The sequence below is a fragment of the Sander vitreus genome, chromosome 7 (genome assembly GCF_031162955.1).
Source record: "Sander vitreus isolate 19-12246 chromosome 7, sanVit1, whole genome shotgun sequence".
Taxonomy (NCBI): Eukaryota; Metazoa; Chordata; class Actinopteri; order Perciformes; family Percidae; genus Sander; species Sander vitreus.
In genome coordinates this window covers 5,616,852-5,624,886 of record NC_135861.1, presented here as the reverse complement: position 1 = coordinate 5,624,886, position 8,035 = coordinate 5,616,852, and positions in this window count along the sequence as shown.

Below are 8,035 nucleotides of genomic sequence, written 5' to 3'. Positions count from 1 at the left end.
CATTCATTTTGACGTCACTTTGACAGCGAATAACTTTACATCTGAAGCGTTTAAAGACTCTATTTGTCCATTGTTTATTTCTAAAGAAACGCGACAATGTATAAAAGGCTCCATTACCTTGCATCTCACGTTATGACTCCGTAGCAGGCGTTTTTGTAAAAATAGGCTAACGATTGTGTAATAACCACAGGATTTACTGTCGCATAGTAGAGGAATTACCGTACAGTACAGGAGAAGCTCACTGACAGTTTCGACTTACATTAGCTGTTTAAGTGTAATTACTAATGTTAACTAGCATTTAGTTAGCAATAATTAGCCTGTGCCTATGTTATCTCCTTACATATACCTACGCTCTCCGTCTCTGCAAGATTCGGAATGATTGAGATTTCTCTTGGCACAGCTACCAGAAGACTTACAACTTTCAGAAAGGTTGCTCAGTTGGAGGCTGCACAGTAACGCTCAGCCATCACCGGAAAAGTCCTTCACTGGTCTTCGTCCAGAGCAACGGGATCTGTTGGTCCATTCTATATACAGTCTATGGGTAGAACAAAGCACAACGTCTTTCATATTCTCTTAGGGCCTCCCACATATAAAATTCATTATTGTATAAAAATATTTTACTGCAAAAGTGGGTACACTGACCGATATCATGACACACCCTATTAGAAATAAAGAAGTGCAAAATAAAGGCCGGTTGAATGGGAGATAATACATTTAAAGTAATTTCATAATGCCAGCTCTGATTGATTCCACATTTGGCATGACAGTGGGCTGGTTGTTCCTCTACATGTGTTAAAATTAGAATTTGGATATCTTGATGCATTGAGGGAATACAGTACTACAAACAGTAAGCAAAAATTCTGGAATGATTTTTTTTTATTTTTGATAATTGAAGTATATTTTTACGCTCATACTTTTGTACTTTTATGTAAGTAAAATGTTTAATGCAGGACTTTTACTTCCATTATCTATTGCACCTTTTTTTTTTTGCATGTTTCCTAAATTGCAGTGCATCCAAAATTTAAAGCCAGAAGTTAATATTTTTTTTAATATTAAAATGCAGCAGCTTGCAGTTCCGCAGTCTAAACACTAGATGGCAGTAAAACCAAAGGCATGCTTTTCGCATACAGTAAAATCACACTGCAGAGTTCATACAGGGTAAACAAGTCAAAAGAGTTTCTGTGAGTCTGTGCATGCACATACTTCGATTTAACAGTGTAGGAAGGAGACACAGAGCCAAAGTTCCTCATACAATAATGCACCACTAATGCCAACAAATTTTCATCCTGCCTTGAGATGTTTCTTTGACTTTAACTGAGTTGCTCTGGAGACTTTGAACATATGTCAAACGTTGACTTACAGTTTTTTATGATCGCTATGACACTTTTTTCAATACTTTTAACAACTTTCCTAAACTCATCCGTCTGTGTAGGCTGTACAATTAACACATTTCTTGTTGCTTTGACACAAAATGCATACAGTTAACACAAATTTAAAATGCTTGAACTTCTTTTACACACAAGCTCCACCAAGACCAAAACAACGGATCTTTACTGACCAATTTACAAATGCTTTCACTCTGTATGTCAGAACAGATAACATCATGTTCTAAACCTAACTTATAGGCTAAAGTCAAAGTGAACAGCTGATCATATTGTAAATTGAAACACAAATGTATCCCCTGCATTTTATACATGCATTTATTGAGAAACAGCTGATTGAAGTTATTATAATGCTATTATATTATTGTAATAGATCAATCACAGCTGATTCCCAGGACAATACTGGACAATACTGTCTCTGTCTCCTTTTTTTCATAAACCGTACATTCTATAAAACTACCCTGAGATGGGTCATTCATTTTTTGTATTGAATCTCTGCAGCAAAAAAATGATGGCCGGGTTGGTTCAGTGGGTAGAGCAGGCGCGCATATACTTGGAGGTTTATGCCTCGACGCAGAGGTCCAGGGTTCGACTCCAACCTGTGACGATTTCCTGCATGTCTTCCCCCCCTCTCTCCTCTTTCTCAACTAGCTGTCCTGTCAAATAAAGGCGGAAAAGCCCCAAAAATAATCTTTACAGTAAAAAAAATATGCATGCATTTACTAAACCCAACAAAACAAAAATGTAGAGAGGCTTCAAGAGAAACTGCAGTGTAAAACACAGTCTATGGTCAATACAATAGACTATTGTCTGTTGTATAAGGGCAGACCTGACACATACAATAATGTAGTTTCTGTAATTCCATCTGATGTTAGTGTTTTGTATGACGTTGTGCAGTGATTGGCTAAATGTTCCTGTTAGAAGAGAACATGTGATAGTCTTTTGGAAGAATTTTTTGATTTTGAGACATGTTTGCATTGTTTTGGTAGACATAGTGTATCGTAGTGTATTATTGTATTTTGAAAATTAGTGTTGGAGTTTAGTTTACGTGTGATTTTGAGCATCAAATTAACTGTTTTGTCAATTGTGTGTTGTAGGTGTGTTGGTGCGTTAAAAGTTTAGGAAAGTTGTTAAAAGTATTGAAAAAATTGTCATAGCAATTGTAACAAACTGTAAATTATGAGCTGTCTACAGTAGTGAACAAAGTACTTCACATATATATATGTGTGTGTGTGTGTGTGTGTGTGTATGTATGTATGTATGTATGTATGTATGTGTATGTATGTATTTATATATATACATACATACATACATACATACATACATACATACATACATACATACATATCTATCTATATATCTATCTATATCTATGTATATATATATATACACACACACACACACACACACACACACACACACACACACACACACATTTCAGATCCTTTACCTTCCTTTAACAAATGTATTTCTGGGACTGGGAATATTAGATCATTTGACCACTTTAGGCCTCTAACAGTTATTTAAATGAAACCATCTGAGAAGTTTAAAGAGAAAATCCCTCTTTATTGGAACCCTTGTCAGGTATTATCTCTGATATAACACTACCATTGATTTAAAAATCAAGCATTCCTCTTATTTTGTTCACCTACTGTTTTTGTTCCTTCTTAATGATTAGAAATCTTTGGTGTTGACTTGCAAGTGTGACACGTTCCAGTAAGTGGCCCGGGTCATCACACAGAGACAGGGGTCATTGTCAGCGACAGGCGTCAGCACCAGAGAATCTCCCACAGGAAACACTCCAGCGTTGGCTGTTTTACTGCCAGAACAGCTGAAGAAAAATACCTCTGTGTTTTGTTCCCTGAAGCTGTTGTGGGAGAGGGTGAATGTGAGGTTACTGATGTGAATTTTGGTCAATTAGCCTAGATTACGTATGTCAGATTTGGATCGCCTCAGTGCTTTTTTTTTATTTATTTTTTTATGTGCAGTGCCAAAAGATTATTATAGGAAGTTCAAACCAATACCCACATGTGCCTGTCATCACATTTTCCTTTCGGCCAATGTGTCTGTTCCCATATTGTGATTGTTCACAATATGACCGCGAGAGTTTGCACATAACAAATCATCAGCCAGTGTCAAGCAAGGACAGTGAAAGGTAACAGTCTGCCATGGTGGATTGAATTATGTTCCTCCTGATTTACATTGTATCAGATCTGTGGTCAGGATAGGGCAGTTCAGCTGAAAATCAGCTGGAACAGGCAAATCCCTGTTATATTTTCTATTGAGATCTTAAGACACGGCTCCATCTGCTCACAATCCAGCTCCAGACCAGATATTTGCAGTGTAATAAGCCAGTTACGCAAGCATTGGCCCACTTAGCCAGTGACCCCTCTCTCTCTTAAGTGTGAGTAGAGAGTGTGTGGATTAGAGTGTGTGTTGCACAGGCGGAGCACAGGGGAAGAGAGTCGGGAAGTAGGTCAATGCAGGATACAAATGGGTCGGAGCACCCTGCCCTCCTCTGCTCCGGGAAGCAATGACGTCAGCAAGATTTGGATATTTGTGTGTGCATTAATGTAGTTAGTAAAAATTTGTAAAAATGCATTACTCTATGTGGGTCTATGTGTGTGTGTGTGTGTGTGTGTGTACTTATCCTCTGGCTCTACATGTGGAGACACAGAGAAGACACCACATCATATCAACTAGAATAGCTGGAAGTACAAGTGCTGCTGTCAGAGGATGAAACATAAATCATGTGCCCCCTGGCTCTCATTGTAGCTTTTTTACGTCCTCTACCAAGATCCCAACTCCCAATTTCCTATTGTGGTATCAGTGTTGGTTTTACTCTCTAAATGCTAGACAACATGGATGAATTAGGCCAATAGCTGACGCCAGCTTACCTTCCGTCCAGGAACATGCTAAATTACTGGCAACACACTCACAACTATGTGCTAAAATAAGCCTCTCTTCCTTGAGTTAAACAAACACCCATCAAAGTCATTGTGTGCTATAATTAAATTGCTACAAAGGAAATCCTACGCAAAAATAAACTTGTCTTAAACTATGCACGTGGCATGGCTGCTGGGATGTGTTGTCAGTCAGTTGATTGGTCAGTCCACCACTTTTCAGTCCAGACTAAAATATCTCTTAGCCATTGTATTGCCATTACATTTTGTACAGACATTCATGATCCTGAACAATTGGATGGATTGCCATGAAATTGAGTGGAGACACTCATGCCCCCCACAGGATGAATTGTAATAACGTTTTATGATTTCAGCTCTTAATCTTTGAGGTTTTCATTTGTCCAATACTATCTCTATATATCTTCAAATACAAATGTTAGGATGCCAACACGCTTAAACTAAGATGGTGAACATAGTTAACATTATACCTGCTAAACTTAAGCATCTTAGCATTGCCATTGTGAACATGTTAGCATCATGGATGTATTATATTAACTGTGTCCCGGATCCCAAAATGGCGCCTATTCAGTTCGATGGAGTTGCTTGCTTGGCACATTTGCCAAAAAACTTCTGGGTTTACTCTCATGATATGCGGCCCACTGAATTTGCACAGTAGGGTTTCTCCCGCGGGCCCTTCCACGAGTTCCCCTTCTGCTCATAGACTTTACATTGTGATGACTTTACAGGTTTTAAAATCGCTTTTCTCGGCTAGAGTTATTCTTTAAATATAAAGTCGATGGATTCAAAATTATGAATCACAAGTCATAACCGACATTGTTTGCAGATGGAAGTGGCCTAGCAACAGTTGTATGTGTCTCTTTTGCAATGGTGGCCCTATGGTTCAAAAAAACCTTTTTGGGCTACAGGGGGATTTTTGGTTCCAATACCACGAGTGGCCAGGGGCAGAATTGACTGCAAGACTTTGCAGGTTTGCTTCCCTTTCAATTCCAGGGTTGCTTTTTAAGCCGGAATGGGCACAAACGGAAACCTTTGGAAATTGTTCAGTCAGTGTCAGTTTTATCGGTTAGGTAGGCTTACATACCTTTCAGTAACCGTCGTCGGTCCAAGCTAATAAATCTCTGGTCTTACTTTTCGCTATTATTGTTCTTTTTCCAAAAAAAATTCTTTACAGCCATGATTTTCCACCACAGAATAACGTTTGTCAATCTGCTTCCTGTTTACACCAGCACAAGCATGCCCAGTATATGTGAATGGTCATCTGATATGCGTTTTCAGACATGTTAATATGGACGGAGATTAGTTCTGCTACTGGAGCTAAAACGCTTGTGTGGACAGAGATCGTTTTTGTCCCAAAACACCGCTTGCAAAATTAAAACGTAGTGTAGATGTAGCATTAGTCTTTTGGTAAAATGGAATTAATTATAAGGCTCATTATTCATTGCACACACACACACACACACACACACACACACACACACACACACACACACACACACACACACACACGTCCTTAATACACTCAGCACTGGACCTTGACCTTCCACATGCAATGCCACATATACAGTGGCTGCAAAGTCAAAAATGACTAAGTCATGTGTTATTATTCATGTTTCAGGGAGGAAAATTCCTGTAAAACATTTTTTTTAAACATCAAGCAGCATATTACTGCAGGTTATGGTTCATTTTCTTATTTCACATTTGACCGTTATGTGTAACATGTGTAATAAAGTATTTGCAAAATAATTACACAATCAGTGTTTGAGTCTCCTCACAACAAGCACTCATCCAGTGTAATCTGCATTGGCGATTTTAGACCCTTTTACATTTCATCTCAGGCCCCCTAAAAAAAAGAAAACTTTCCTTTTTTTTAAATCAATTTTAGTGCTTCAAGTCAGAGTTTGCGAACTTGTCTGTTAGTGACAGAGGACAAACAATTACATGTTCAAAGGGCTTGAAACAGGTTTAATATCCTGTGTGTCTGTCGCCGATGCCATGCACCTATAACCCAGTCAAGGAAAGGGTCAACAGAAACGAAGTTTTGACCAATCGGAGGTGATTGTGCCAGATAGAGTAAAAAATTCCTGAATTTTCAAACATTGTGTAAATGTAAATTGGTTGTTATTACTGTGACTTATGAAGTGTCAGGTTTAGTTCCATCATAGTGTTAATAGTATCAAAAAACGTTAGCTGACGTTGTTGTTCCGTAGCTAGCTCAGACATTATTGGCTAATGAAATTACTAATTAAGAAGGGGGGGGTTAAACACTTTTGCAAGGCACTATATCCGTGTCACATTCTCATTAGGGGCTGAGCCCCCCTAAAGGTCTGATCCTAGAATCGCCCCTGGTAATCTGCCTTCATGCTCTGCTTGTGGATTAGACTGTTGTGTGTTCATGTGCTGAGTGCCAGCAGACACTACTAAGTACTCAATACAGTTTAGCTCAACCTTCAATCAGGATAAACGTCTGATTTCACTTGGTCTCATTATCACTGCATGCACTGTGTGTGTGTTTGTGTGTGGCTGCTTAGGGGCTGCACAATATATGTATTTTTTTTAATCGTCATCGCGAAATCAACTGGTGCAATAAACCCATGGCCAAAGGCTGCCACATATTGCGAAAGACGCTCAGAGACTTTTTTAAAGAAATTATCAGTAGAAAAATGCACTTTAAAATGTAACTGTCATTCTTGTTATAGTGGTTGTCAGGGATCTGAGACAACGGAAATCAAAAGCACAACTCACGAGGCAAAAAGGGAGAAGCAAAATGTATTTTACTTGAAGCAAACATCCAGGCAGGCAAAAGTACAAAAAAAGGGAATGGCTGAGGCGAAGTCTAAAAAGCATTAACAGGGTCAAAAACTAGTTGCAGATCAACAAATAAGACGCTGAAAAGCCAGGGCAAAAGCACAAACAATCTAGCAGAGGGCTAGTGGAAATGATTAGTTGACATACTAGGGAGCTAATGAGTGAATGGGGAACAGCTGTGTGGGGAGGATGAGCAGGTGAAGTGAATCAAGTGATGGGAGGGCAGGCAGACGGAAGTGGCAAGGGCATAACTCTGCTGACTCTACGTTAACTCGTGTTTTCACAACCTTCTACCCGTGAAAGTGCCCTGGAACAGCAGTCAAACCCGTAACTTACTATTCGTGAACTCGTACCAGATCGTTGTACTCCCAGTTACAGTTTTTGACGTCACACACACATAAACAACAATGGCGACCCCTGTTGATGCTGTACAGACACCGGTGATTAACAGTGATAAATAGAAATAAATATATATAAATAGGCAACGTAAAGTAATTTACATTGTAATCAAAACAATACACATACGATTGTGTACTACTACAGGTTATGTTTATTAAATGAAGCCTAAAATATGTTGCCGACTAGAAATCGTTAGTATCAGCTAGCGCTAGCTAACGTCAATGTTAGGTAGCTGCTAGCTAACGCTAGCTAGAAGGGTTTGTGGTGACTTTGCCTGGAACGCTACCAAGTCGTGAGTCGTGACTTGAAGTCGTAACTTACGGGCTAAAAATTGTGTCTGGAACGCAGCATTTGACACAGGGATAATTAAGCAGACAGGAGGACTTCAATAGAGGACTTCACATACCTGCACTCCAGAAAATGAAACAAACTGGCCGCCAACTTGAACATCTGACAATAAAATCATCTCTCACAGTCCACCATGAAGCCTACAAATTCCACCTCACTGCCTACAAAGACGCCCGC